At 40.3% G+C, this 15,108-nt stretch overlaps 1 non-coding gene across 1 annotated transcript; it reads left to right on the top strand.

Moving 5' to 3' along the window:
* The first annotated feature begins 14,675 nt into the window (after positions 1-14,675).
* On the top strand, positions 14,676-14,783 carry LOC112725923 (small nucleolar RNA R71). The gene has a single exon (XR_003165002.1). It is a non-coding gene; the product is annotated as a small nucleolar RNA R71 (small nucleolar RNA).
* The last annotated feature ends 325 nt before the right edge of the window (positions 14,784-15,108 follow it).

Raw genomic sequence — 15,108 nt, 5'->3', positions numbered from 1 at the left:
TTAAAACCTTTATTGTGCGGCTTTTTATTTTTATTTTTTTTTTGCTTAGAAGAGAGGGTTTTCTCTCTGGGTGAAAGGTTATAGGTCTATGGTAGAATGGTACATGAAAATTGAAAAATGAGAGGAGAATAAGAAAAAGTAAGAATAAAAATAAAAATTTGATGATGTGAATTTAATGTGTGTTGGGTATTGTGATATGATAGCCTTTTTTTGTCTGCTTGCTATATTTCTGCAGAAATGAAAAATGGACCATTGAATTGAATTGAATCTGTCGAGACTTCTAGGAATTTTATTGTGAAAATATATGCATAACAAATTTTGGTCCTAATTAATTAGTAATTAGTGACTCACCAGTTGAATCAGTAACCCAATAACCCGGTGATCCATAGTCCAATAAGTTTGATTGCCATTTTGGTTCTAATAACTATGATAGGTTGATAAACCACTATTTTATGGTTTATCTTATGTTTAATTGAGTGGTTTCATCAAGCCTTTACCCACTTATTCACATAAAATGGCATGATTTTACAATTCCTTCCTAAGTTTATTCTATGGTTGAAAACTGGCTTCCTAGAGATCTTTAATTTGTATATTTTAATTCTCCTTTATTCCATTCGATGCCGTGATTCGTGTGTTAAGTGTTTCAGGCTTTATAGGGTAGGAATGGCTTAGAAATTGGAGAGGAAGCTTGCAAAAAATGGAAGGAACACAAGAAACTAAGGAGATGACCAGCGAGCATCTACACGCACGCATGGCTCACGCGTGTGCGCGACATGAAGAAATTTGCAGCGACACGTGCGCGTGCCTAACACGTACGCGTGGATTGGAGTCTGCACAAAAGACGCACACGCGTGGACGACGTGTACGCATGACAAGGAAATTTGCCAAATGACGCGCACGCATGACTGATACGTACGCATGACCTACGCAATCTGCAGAATTAACAGAAAATACTGGGGGCGATTTCGGGCCGCGTCTTGACCCAGTTTTTAGCCCAGAAACACAGAATAAAGCCAGGAAACGTGCAGAGACTCAAGAGAGATACACACATTCTCATTAGGATAATTTTTAGGTTTTAGATCTGAATCTAGAGAGAATTTACTCTTCTTTTAGGTTTTGTTTACATTCATAGTTTCATAGTTTATTGCTTTTGCTTTTGGATATTGAAGAGTCATCACCTCCGTTGAAGATACTATTCTAGTTTGTTTCCTTACTTGCTCTTTTATTTATTCCATATTCTTAATTCTTGTTTAGAGTGGTAATTGGATTGTTAATGCAAAGGATTACTTTTACTTTTAATTAATTTAAACCTCTATTTTATTTAAATTATTATGTCTCTTTTCTATTCCAAACTCCCAATAATGAAGATGGTATCCATGTCAATAGAGTAGATTCCCTACTTGACATGGGGTTGATTAAGAAGAGACACTTGAGCTGGAATGCTCAAGTAATTAGTTAAATTGGAAGTTGTTGGATAATTCTGTATTTACTAACGCTAGACCTTCCCAAGGGAGAGGACTAGGATTTGTGAATAAGAGTTAGCTCAATCACTTGACTTTCCTTTATTTAGTAAGGGTTAACTAAGTGAAAATAACAACATCTTTATACTACACTTGAGAGGATTCCAACAAGGACAGAACTTCCAATTAATCATTCCCCCAGTCAAGGCTTTTTATTCTGAATAATATAAATTTCTTTTAATTTTCATTGCACTAAATTACAATTGTTTATTTTCTGTTAATCAATTCTCAAAACTCTCGGAAAACACCTGATTAATAAATTAGCACCCTTTCTAGCAACTCATTGGGAGACGACCTGGGACTCATACTCCCAGTATTTTTATTTAAAACTTTTGTGACAACCTTTCTAAATTGATGCAGCGGATTTTTGCTGGTTAAGAGCTATACTCGCAATGCTATTTTTATTTTACAATCTCTTAATTGGTCTAATTTCTACCATGCACCAATTTTTGGCGCCGTTGCCGAGGAGTTACAATTGTGTGCTAAATTATTAATTAGTGTACATATTTTATTTTTTTATTTGCATATTTTATTTTATTTTGTTACCATGAGCTATATGTTTCTATCATTGAATGACGTGTTCATTGCCTGATCCGAGCTTAGCCGCATTTGACCCTGAAATTGAAAGAACTATTTCACGTATTAGGCGAGCTCGACGCGGGTTAGCCTTTGAGGGTGGTGAAGTGATTGTTATCGATTCACCAGTCTCATCTGAGGGCAAATCTGAACTGCCATTTGAGAGCGAAACAGCTCCTTTACTACTGATTCAGTTGATTCACGTGCAGATAACATGGCAGCACCTAAGAGGATCACTCTCCAGGAAACTGGAGCCCCAGATTTTACACTGCAGCCGTATCAAGTGCATCATCTAACTCTGGCCACAGATTTTGAACTGAAGACTGCACTAATCAACTTGATGCCCAAGTTTCATGGCTTACCTGCTCAGGAGCCTATCAAGCACCTAAGGGATTTTCAGACTGCCTGTTCTACTGTTAGGCATCATGGTGTAAATGAAACTTCTATTCTGTTAATCGCTTTCCCGTTTTCTCTTGAGAAAAAGGAAAGGGAGTGGTACTACTCCCAACCTGAAGCAACTGCTACCAACTGGGATACGCTCAGGAGAGAATTTTTGAAAAAATACTTTCCAGCGGAAGTTATAGACAGACTGAGGAAAGAGATCTCCTGCATTGTCCAAGGTGAATCAGAAACTCTCTATGAGTACTGGGAACACTTTAAGAAACTTCTAGACGCATGCCCCCATCACATAATTGATAGGCTAGTGTTAATCAGTTACTTCACTCAAGGCATAAAGCCTCGGGATAAAACTACACTGGATGGTGCTAGTAATGGTTCTCTGAAGAAGTACAAGACCGTAGATGAAGCATGGCAACTGATCAGCGACTTAGCTAAGTCCACCAGGAATCACAGGCACAGGAGCAGCCACTCAAAAGCTGTTGCAGAAGTTTTCTCTAGCACTGAGACTTCTGCTCTTACATAGAGTATATGTGAAATGACCAACCTACTGAAGCAAATGCAGTTGAATTAACAACAACAAGCTCAGCCTTCCCCACCACAACAAAGCCAACAGTTAGTTCCCCAAAGAGTATGCAGAATATGTGTTGATTATAGTCATTATACTGATGAATGCCCATAGCTCCAACAAGAAGACAATACTATGGCAGCTACTCATAGCTTCTATGACCGCCCGAATCAAGGATACAATCAACAAGGCGGCAACTACAATCAAGGTGGGAACTATAACCAAGGATGGTAGGACAACTCCAACCAAGGTTGGAGAGATAATTCCAACCATGGCTGGAGGGACAACTATAATAGAGGAGGCAGAGATAACAATGGAAACCAGAGGTGAAATAATAACAACAGATAGCAGAATCAGAACCAACCTTACAGAGCCCCTCACCTAAGACAATCACAAGGACCCCAACAAAACCAACAACAAGTCCCTCAGATCACTTATCCTACTTCCTCATCAAATGACGAGATGCTTCATTCTCTTGCACGAGGGCAACAAGACATGCAGACTATATTAAACTCTACTCTAAATGGTCTGAATGGAACTTTACAAACTCTCACCGCCCGGATAGATTCATTACCTGCTTCCACCAACCAACCTTCAAGCTCCATTGGAATTCCTTATTAACCCTTACCCAACCCAAAGGGTGGCATCAATGCCATCACTTTGAGGTTCAGAACCACATTGCAAGAGAGGAACCAAGAGGAGCCAAGCGCACTAGAACACGCCCCAGCTGAGGATATGGTAGAAGTAGAAGATGCTGAAGAGGAAGAGGAAGTACAAGACAAGGTTGAAGAAGAAGTAGCTCAGCAAGGGAATGGAGCACCAAAGGATGCAGAAGCTGCAAGTGGCGCCATTCCTATCCCATTTCCACACCTTGCAAGGAAGTCCAGAAAGCAAATGGAACTTGATCCCAAAATGGTAGAAATTTTCAAAAAGGTTGAGGTAACTGTTCTCCTTTTTGATGTTATTCAACAAGTACCTAAATATGAAAAGTTTCTGAAAGATTTATGCATACATAAAGATAAAATTAATGAATTAGAAACTATTCCTTTAGGTAGTTCTATATCTACTTTAATGGGAGGTATACCTGAAAAATGTAGTGATCCAGGTCCATGTATGGTTAACTGTACCATTGGAGGTGTGATATTTTCTGATTGCATGTGCGATTTAGGAGCGTGTGTTAGTATAATGCCGTTGTCTATATATGATACTTTAAGGCTCCCTCCCTTAAAAAGGTCGGCAGCTCGTTTTGTGTTAGCAGATAAAAGCATTATTACAGTAGTTGGAATTGCTGAAGATGTATTAGTGAGCATTAAGGGGCTCACATTTCCCATTGACTTCTATATCCTGGAAATGCCCCCTAATGACTCAAGAAGACCATCAGCAATCCTGCTTGGAAGACCATTCCTGAAGACTTCAAAGTTCAAGCTAGATGCATTCTCAGGAACTTACTCCTTTGAGATAGATGGCAGAACAGTGAGTTTCAGTTTGAATGAAGCTATGAAGCACCCTCCGGAAGATCATTCTATCTTCTAGTGCAACATCATTGATGAAATTGTAGCTGAAGTTCCCCAAGAAGAAGTAGAAGAGAAGCACATGGAGCAAGGTCCAAGTGTGGGGACATCCTTTGAACATAAAGAAGACCCTTTACCATTATCACTAGCCCCGGATGATCCAGAACCTAGCCAAGCGCAGAAATTAGAATTTAAGCCCCTTCCTCCACACCTCAAGTATGCTTACCTTGAGGATAATCAGAAGTTTCCAATTATCATTGCAAGGGAACTCACTTCCCAACAAGAAGAGCAACTGCTTAACGTGCTGAGAAAACATAAGAAAGTAATTGGGTGGAGCTTGGCGGATATAATAGGCATCAGCCCTCAAGTTTGTGAGCACAGAATATATTTAGAGGAGGAATCAAAGCCCGTCCGTCAACCCCAAAGAAGATTGAATCCCACCATCTTAGAAGTTTTCAAGAAAGAAGTGACCAGGCTACTTGAAGCACATATCATTTACCCCATCTCAGACATCGAATGGGTTAGTCCAGTACAAGTGGTGCCCAAGAAGTCTGGAGTCACAACAGTAAAGAATGAACATGAAGAGCTCCTGACAACTAGAGTGCAGAATTCATGGAGGGTTTGCATTGACTATAGGCATCTCAACCAAGATACTCGCAAGGATCACTACCCCTTGCCATTTATTAATCAGATGCTTGACCGCCTGTCAGGTAAATCCCATTACTGCTTTTTAGATGGTTATACAGGCTACTTTCAAATTCATATAGCTCTTGAAGATTAGGAGAAGACTACTTTTACATGTCCATTTGGAACGTATGCATACAAAAGGATGCCTTTTGGCTTATGTAATGCACCGGCTACTTTCCAAAGATGCATGATGAGTATCTTTTCAGATCTTATTGAGAACTGTATGGAAGTATTCATGAATGATTTTAGCGTTTATGGTGATTCATTTAACCTTTGCTTGGATAATTTAGCTAGAGTGTTAGACAGTTGTGTTAGTTCAAACCTTGTATTGAATTTTGAAAAATGTCACTTTATGGTAAAACAAGGTATTGTACTAGGACATGTTGTCTCTAATACTGGTATTTCTGTAGATCCAGCAAAGGTAGATGTCATTTCTAGTTTACCTTACCCCACTTCCGTGAGGGAAGTCCGTTCGTTCCTAGGCCATGCAGGTTTTTACAGGAGATTCATTAAGGACTTCAGTAAGGTAGCATTACCTTTATCCAGACTACTGCAGAAAGATATTGAGTTTGAGTTCAGTGAGGATTGCATGCACGCGTTTGATAAGCTGAAGATCGCCCTGACTCAAGCTCCAATTGTAAGAGGACCAAACTGGAGCCAACCATTCGAGATTATGTGTGATGCCTCCAACCATGCAGTAGGAGCGGCGCTGACTCAGCGCGAAGGTAAGGACCCTTTCATGATTGCTTATGCATCTAAGACCTTAGATGCTGCTCAATCTAATTACACTACTACTGAAAAAGAGCTTCTTGCTATTGTTTTTGCTCTGGATAAATTCTGAGCCTATTTACTTGGTACTAAGGTAGTAGTGTACTCAGACCATGCAGCTCTAAAATATTTATCAGCTAAAAAAGAGTCCAAACCAAGGTTGATACATTGGATACTGCTGCTGCAAAAATTTGATTTAGAAATTAAAGATTGGAGTGGTAACCAGAATTTAGTGGCAGACCACTTGAGTCGCCTTGAGCACATTAAGGATGACTCCACTCCTATCAATGATGCTTTTCCATTTGATAGCTTACAAGCAGTATCTGAAGTAGTTCCTTGGTACGCACCTGTAGCTAATTATCTAGTTAGCCATACTTTCCCTCCCAATTTTACTAAGCATCAAAGGGACAAGCTGAAAAGCGAGTCTAAATATTATATATGGGATGATCCGTATTTATGGAGGTGTGGCGCTGACCAGGTAATTAGAAGGTGTGTGCCCCAATCAGAATTCCAATCCATTTTAGAGGCCTGCCACTCTTCTGAGAGTGGAGGACATTTTGGCTCTCAAAGAACAGCTAGAAAAATCTTAGACTGTGGATTCTGGTGGCCTACTCTTTTTAAAGATGCTGCTGAATTTTGTAAATCTTGTTCCCCATGCCAAAGGTTTGGTAATATATCCAAGAGGGATGAGATGCCTCAACAGATTATGCTTTTCTGTGAAATTTTTTACGTTTGGGGCATTGACTTCATGGGTCCATTCCCAAACTCTAATGGCTACCTTTATATACTGTTAGCTGTAGATTATGTTTCTAAATGGGTGGAAGCAATTCCTACCCGTACTGATGATGCTAACACTGTTGTTTTCTTTGTTAAAAACCATATTATCTGTCGCTTTGGATCACCACGAGCAATCGTGAGTGATCAAGGCACTCACTTTTGTAACAGGAGACTGATAGGATTACTGAAGAAGCATGGGATTATTCATAAAGTAGCAACAGCTTATCATCCCCAAACCAATGGACAAGCAGAAGTGTCTAACAAAGAGATTAAGCATATTCTAGAGAAGATAGTAAAGCCTCAAAGGAAAGACTGGAGTGCCAGGCTACAAGATACAGTCTGGGCATATAGAACAGCATACAAGACACCCATTGGGATGAGCCCCTTCCGCTTAGTATTCGGAAAGGCTTGTCACCTCCCAGTGGAGGTGGAACACAAGGCTTTCTGGGCTGTACGGGAGTGCAACATGAATTTTGAAGAAGCTGGTGCTGAAAAGAAGCTGCAACTAGCAGAATTGGAGAACCTTCGCCTAGAAGCATATGACAACTCCAGGCGATACAAAGAGAAGATGAAGGTTGTCCATGACAAGCACAAAAAAGGAGAGAATTCAGACCAGGGCAGTTAGTTCTTCTTTATAACTCCAAACTGAGGCTCATGCCAGGTAAACTGAGATCAAGATGGGAAGGTCCCTACAGAGTAGAGAAGGCAGAGCCATACGGAGTTTTTCACCTGCGTCATCCTTCTAGCTCCAAATTCATCAAGGTCAACGGACATCGCCCAAAGCTTTATCATGGAGAAAAGATGAAGGATCACAAAGAGCTAAAGGTTTTCCTCTTGGAAGACCCACCAACAGAAGCAGAATGAGCCTGAAGACCGTCCAACTTAAGGACACAAAAGCAAAGTACTAGGTGGGAGACAACCTACCATAGTATAATCGCTCAGTCTTAGTTTTGTTTTATTTTATCTTACTTTATTTTCTTAAGTGACTCTTCTCATAATCTCTGCATATAGTCTGCATTTGCATTTGCATTCTGCGTAAAAAAAATGCACGCGATGCGCAAGCGCCGCTGACGCGTCCGCGTCATAGGTGCTTTCGAAACAAGAAGAAAAGAAGCAGAGAGTCACGCGAGAGCGTGGCTGGAGGCGTGCCTTAGGCACAAACATGCTCACGCGAAAGCGTCCCTGATGCGTCCGCGTCATTTGAAAAATAGCCTCCCACGCGTGCGCGTCGCACATGCGCACGCGTGACCCTGCAAAATCGACGTAAATAGGTGTATGGCAGAGAGTTATGATGGAGTGGGGCTGGAATGGTGCTGGAAGCACAAGCCCTATCACGCGAACGCGTCCGCGTCATTTTTAAAAAAAGAGGCCATTCATGTGTGCGCGTCACCCACGCGCACGCGTCACCTTAAATTTTGGCATTATGCAAACGAAATAGAGAGTTGTGCGTACGCGAGGCTGCTCTCGCGCCAATAGCACAGTTCATTTCATGCGAACGCATCGCCCACGCGAACGCGTCACCTGAAATTATCACAAACCACGCGAATGCGTGCACCACGCGTCCGCGTCACATGCGACGCACAGCTTGACTAAATCAGTGCCAGATATCTTATCTTTTCTTCCCCAATCCTAATTACTTCTTCGCCCTTCTTATTTCTTTCTTCTTCCTTCTTTCTTCTTTATCCCTTCTTATTTTTTTTACCTTTTTCTCCCCTCTCTTTTTCACATCCATTCTCAAAGGTTCTTTTCTTTTCTTCTTCCCATTTTACTTTTCCATTATTATTATTACTTTTTTCTTCTTCTTTTTCTTCTTATTTTCATTATCTATGTCTTCTTTTTCTTTCTTTTTCTTTTTACATACTTTTCATTGGTGTTAAGAAATTTAACTGGGTGATTGTTTTCTTCTTTATTTTGCTTGTGGATTATTTAAAAGTTGTTTGACAATTAATATTACTTCTCAAGGGTTGCTTGCATATTCAATTTAATACTTTCAACAACATATTTACCATGCATGCTAAGTGTTTGTGAAAAAACCCGTATGGCATTATGCATTTTTAAATTATTCGATTCTTCTAATCTAAATGCCTGTTTTTCACAAAACCCCTTTTTATATATTATTGATTGAATATTATTGTCAATACAAACAGGTTGTTATTTTGAAAGAGCCGATAATCATATTGAGCAATTAATGCTTGATCTATGCTACTGGTGCGCAGAAATCGTGACGGTTCTATTCCTTGGTAACGGTGCTAAAAACTCAATACGCACGTTCATAATCTTAGTTCTTTGTCATAACTTCGCACAACTAACCAGCAAGTGCACTGGGTCGTCCAAGTAATAAACCTTATGTGAGTAAGGGTCGATTCCACGGAGATTGTCGGCTTGAAGCAAGCTATGGTCACCTCGTAAATCTCAGTTAGGCGGATTCAATTGATTATAGAGATTTAATAATTAAAAGATAAATATAAAATAAAGATAGTGATACTTATGTAATTCATTGGTGAGAATTTCAGATAAGCGTATAGAGATGCATTCGTTCTTCCTGAACCTCTGCGTTCCTATTATCTTCATCCAATCATTCATACTCCCTTCTATGGCAAGCTGTATGTTAGGCATCACCGTTGTCAATGGCTACATCCTATCCTCTCAGTGAAAATGGTCCAATGCGCTGTCACTGCATGGCTAATCATCTGTCGGTTCTCGATCATACTGGAATAGGATCCATTGATCCTTTTGCGTCTGTCACTTCGCACAGCACTCGCGAGTTTGAAGCTCGTCGCAGCCATCCCTTCCCAGATCCTACTCGGAATACCACAGACAAGGTTTAGACTTTCCGGATCTCAAGAATGGCCGTCCATGGATTCTAACCTATACCACGAAGATTCTGTTTAGGGAATCCCAAAGATACTCATTCAATCTAAGGTAGAACGGAAGTGGTTGTCAGGCACGCGTTCATAGTTGGGAATGATGATGACTGTCACGATCATCATATTCATATTGAGGTGCGAATGAATATCTTAGAATCAGAATAAGCTTGAATTGAATAGAAAAACAATAGTACTTTGTATTAATTCATGAGGAACAGCAGAGCTCCACACCTTAATCTATGGTGTGTAGAAACTCTACCGTTGAAAATACATAAGTGATGAAGGTCCAGGCATGGCCGAGAATCCAGCCCCCAAACGTGATCTAAGGATCAATAGATCATCCAAAGATGTAAATACAATAGTAAAAAGTCCTATTTATGCTAAACTAGTTACTAGGGTTTACAGAAGTGAGTAAATGATGCAGAAATCCACTTCTGGGGCCCACTTGGTGTGTGCTTGGGCTGAGCCTTGAGCTTTACACGTGTAGAGACTTCTCTTGGAGTTGAATGCCAGTTTGTAACCTGTTTTTGGCGTTTAACTCCAGAATGCAGCATGGAACTGGCGTTGAACGCCAGTTTGCGTCATCTAAACTCGGACAAAGTATTGACTATTGTATATTGCTAGAAAGCCCTGGATGTCTACTTTCCAACGAAATTAAGAGTGCACCATTTGGAGTTCTGTAGCTCCAGAAAATCCACTTTTAGTGCAGGGAGGTCAGAATCCAGCAGCATCTGCAGCCCTTCTTCAACATCTGTATCTGATTTTTGCTCAAGTCCCTCAATTTCAGCCAGAAATTACCTGAAATCATAGAAAAACCACAAACTCATAGTAAAGTCCAGAAATGTGATTTTTATTTAAAAACTAATAAAAATATACTAAAAACTAACTAAATTATACTGAAAACTATGTAAAAACAATGCCAAAAAGCCTATAAATTATTCGCTCATCACAACACCAAACTTAAATTGTTGCTTGTCCCCAAGCAACTGAAAATCAAATAGGATAAAAAGAAGAGAATATACTATAGATTCCACAATATCAATGAAACTTAGCTCCAATCAGATGAGCGGGACTTGTAGCTTTTTGACTCTTGAATAGTTTTGGCATCTCACTTTATCCATTGAAGTTCAGAATAGTTGGCATCTATAGGAACTCAGAGTTCAGATAGTGTTATTGATTCTCCTAGTTCAGTATGTTGATTCTTGAACACAGCTACTTTATGAGTCTTAGCCGTGGCCCTAAGCACTTTGTTTTCCAGTATTACCACCGGATACATAAATGCCACAGACACATAATTGGGTGAACCTTTTCAGATTGTGACTCAGCTTTGCTAAAGTCCCCAATTAGAGGTGTCCAGGGTTCTTAAGCACACTCTTTTTTTTTTTTTACTTTGGACCTTGACTTTAACCGCTCAGTCTCAAGTTTTCACTTGACACCTTCATGCCACAAGCACATGGTTAGGGACAACTTGGTTTAGCCGCTTAGGCCAGGATTTTATTCCTTTAGGCCTTCCTATCCACTGATGCTCAAAGCCTTGGATCCTTTTTATTTACCCTTGCCTTTTGGTTTTAAGGGCTATTGGCTTTTTTCTCTTGCCTTTTGGTTTAAAGAGCTTTTGGCTTTTTCTGCTTGCTTTTTCTTTTTCTCTCTTTTTTTTCGCTATTTTTTTCTGCAAGCTTTTGTATTCACTGCTTTTTCTTGCTTCAAGAATCATTTTTATGATTTTTCAGATTATCAAATAACATTTCTCCTTTTTCCTTATTCTTCAAGAGCCAACATATTTAACATTCATAAACATCAAATTCAAAAGACATATGCACTGTTCAAGCATCCATTCAGAAAACAAAAAGTATTGTCACCACATCAAAATAATTAAACTAGTTTCAAGGATGAATTCGAAACCCTGTACTTCTTGTTCTTTTGTAATTAAAACATTTTTTATTTAAGAGAGGTGATGGAGTCATAGGACATTCATAGCTTTAAGACATAGACACTTAAACACTAATGATCATCTAGTAAAGACACAAACATAATTAAACATGAAGCATGGAAACTGAAAACAGAAAATAAATAGACAAGGAGATTAAGGAATGAGTCCACCTTAGTGAGGCTGGCGTCTTCCTCTTCTTGAAGGACCAATGGTGCTTTTGAGCTCCTCTATGTCTCTTCCTTGTGTTTGTTACTCCTCCCTCATAGCTCTTTGATCTTCTCTAATTTCATGGAGGATGATGGAATGCTCTTGGTGCTCCACCCTTAGTTGTCCCATATTGGAACTTAATTCTCCTAGGGAGGTGTTGATTTGCTCCTAATAGTTTTGTGGAGGAAAGTGTATCCCTTGAGGCATCTCAGGGACTTCATGGTGAGGAATTTCCTCATACTCTTGTTGAGGTCCATGATCTCTTGTTTGCTCCATCTTTTTCTTAGTGATGAGCTTTTGAGATGAATCTCTCTATCTCCCATAACTCAGAGGTGGAAGCTTTTGCCTTCCTTTTCCTCTTTCTAGAGGTTTCTCTGGCCTTAGGTGTCATAAATGGTTATGGAAAAACAAAAAGCAATGCTTTTACCACACCAAACTTAGAAGGGTTGCTCGTCCCCGAGCAAAAGAAGAAAGGAAGTATTAGAAGAAGAAGAAAATGGAGGAGATGGAGGTGTGTGAAAGGTTTGACCACTGGGGGTTTAAGGTGGTTATGATGTGTGAAAAGGAAGGAGTGATGGTTTGAATTTGAATGGGTCGGTGTAAGTGGGTGTATGATGGTTTTAGAGAGGAATTGGAGGTGATTAGTGGAGGTTATTTTGGGGAAGAATGTTGTGGAAAGGTGTGAAGAGGAGAGAAGAAGAGGTGGGGATCCTGTGGGGTCCACAGATCCTGAGGGGATCCTGTGGGGTCCACAGATCAAGTGGGGTCAAGGACTTAACATCCCTGCTCCAATTAGGTGTGTAAAACGCCCTTGCTGTGCAATCCTGGTGTTTAACGCCAAATTGCTGCCTGTTTCTGGCGTTAAACGCCCAAATGTAGCTTGTTTCTGGCGTTTAATGCCAGGCAGATGCTTGTTTCTGGCGTTAAACGCCAGACAGATGCTTGTTTCTGGCGTTTAAATGCTAGACTGCTCTCCTCTAGGGTGTGCTGTTTTCAATGCTTTTTTCATTCTGTTTTTGATTTTTCAGTAGTTTTTGTGACTTCACATGATCATCAACCTAATAAAACACGAAATAACAAAAAGAAAATAAAATAGATATGATTAAATAACATTGGGTTGCCTCCCAACAAGCGCTTCTTTAATGTCAATAGCTTGACAGTGAGCTCTCATGGAGCCTCACAAATAATCAGAGCAAGGTTGGAACCTCCCAACACCAAACTTAGAGTTTGAATGTGGGGTTCAATACCAAACTTAGAGTTTGGTTGTGGCCTCCCAACACCAAACTTAGAGTTTGACTGTGGGGGCTTTGGTTGACTCTGCAGTGAGAGAAGCTTTTCATGCTTCCTCTCCATGGTTACAGAAGGAGATCTTTGAGTTTCAAACATAAGGTTGTCCTCATTCAGTTAGAGGACCAACTCTCCTCTGTCCACATCAATCACAGCTCTTGCTGTGGCTAGGAAGGGTCGTCCAAGGATGATGGATTCATCCTCATCCTTCCCAGTGTCTAGGATTATGAAATCAGCAGGGATGTAAAGGCCTTCAACCTTCACTAACACGTCCTCTACTTGTCCATAAGCATATTTTCTTGAGTTGTCTGCCATCTCTAATGAGATTCTAGCAGCTTGCACCTCAAAGATCCCTAGTTTCTCCATTACAGAGAGTGGTATTAAGTTTATTCCTGACCCCAGGTCACACAGAGCCTTCTCAAAGGTCATGGTGCCTATTTTGCAGGGAATTAGGAACTTACCAGGATCCTGTTTCTTTTGAAGTAATTTCTGCCTATCCAATGCATTCAGTTCATTGGTGAGCAAGGGAGGTTCATCTTCCCAAGTCTCATTACCAAATAATTTGGCATTCAGCTTCATGATTGCACCTAGGTATTTAGCAACTTACTCTTCAGTAATTTCTTCATCTTCTTTAGAGGAAGAATACTCATCAAAGCTCATGAAGGGTAGAAGGAGGTTCAATGGAATCTCTATGGTCTCTAGATGAGCCTCAGATTCCTTTGGTTCCTCAAAGGGATACTCCTTATTGGTCACTGAACATCCCAGGAGGTCTTCCTCACTAGGATTCACGTCCTCCTCTTCCTCTTTGGGTTTGGCCACACCATGTAAGGCTATGGCCTTGAACTCTCTTTTTGGATTTTCTTCTGTATTGCTTGGGAGAGTACTTGGAGGGATTTCAGTGACTCTTTTACTCACCTGGCCCACTTGTGCCTCCAAATTTCTAATGGAGGACCTTGTTTCATTCATGAAACTCACAGTGGCCTTAGATAGATCAGAGACTATATTTGCTAAGCTAGATGGATTCTGCTCAGAATTCTCTGTCTGTTGCTGAGTGGATGATGGAAAAGGTTTGCTATTGCTAAACCTGTTTCTTCCACCATTATTAAAGCCTTGTTGAGGCTTTTGTTGATCCTTCCATGAGAAATTTGGATGATTTCTCCATGAGGGATTATAGGTGTTTTCATAGGGTTCACCCATGTAATTCACCTCTGCTATTGCAGGGTTCTCAGGATCATAAGCTTCTTCTTCAAAAGATGCCTCTTTAGTACTGTTGGATGCTTCCTTTAATCCATTCAGACACTGAGAGATCATATTGACTTGCTGAGTAAATATTTTATTCTGAGCCAATATGGCATTCAGAGTATCAATTTCAAGAACTCATTTCCTCTGAGGCGTCCCATTACTCACAGGATTCCTTTTAGAAGTGTACATGAACTGGTTATTTGCAACCATGTCAATGAGTTCTTGAGCTTCTGCAGGCATTTTCTTTAGGTGAATGGATCCACCTGTAGAACGGTCCAATGACATCTTTGATAATTCAGACAGACCATCATAGAATATATCCAGGATGGTCCATTCTGAAAGCATGTCAGAAGGACACTTTTTGGTCAGTTCCTTGTATCTCTCCCAAGCTTCATAGAGGGATTCACCTTCCTTTTGTCTGAAGGTTTGAACATCCACTCTAAGCTTGCTAAGCTTTTGAGGAAGAAAGAACTTGGCTAAGAAAGCCGTGACCAGCTTATCCCAAGAGTTCAGGCTGTCTTTAGGTTGAGAGTCCAACCATATTCTAGCTCTGTCTCTTACAGCAAATGGGAAAAGCATAAGCCTGTAGACCTCGGGATCAACCCCATTGGTCTTAATAGTATTACAGATCTGCAAGAATTCAGTTAAGAACTGAAAAGGATCTTCTGATGGAAGTCCATAAAACTTGCAGTTCTATTGCATCAGAGAAGCTAATTGAGGTTTCAGCTCAAAGTTGTTTGCTCCAATGGCACGAATTGAGATGCTTCTTCCA

Source organism: Arachis hypogaea, chromosome 11, assembly GCF_003086295.3.
Source record: "Arachis hypogaea cultivar Tifrunner chromosome 11, arahy.Tifrunner.gnm2.J5K5, whole genome shotgun sequence".
NCBI classification, from domain to species: Eukaryota; Viridiplantae; Streptophyta; class Magnoliopsida; order Fabales; family Fabaceae; genus Arachis; species Arachis hypogaea.
Note: the sequence above shows the minus strand (reverse complement) of the source record. Positions and strands in the feature narration are given on the sequence as shown.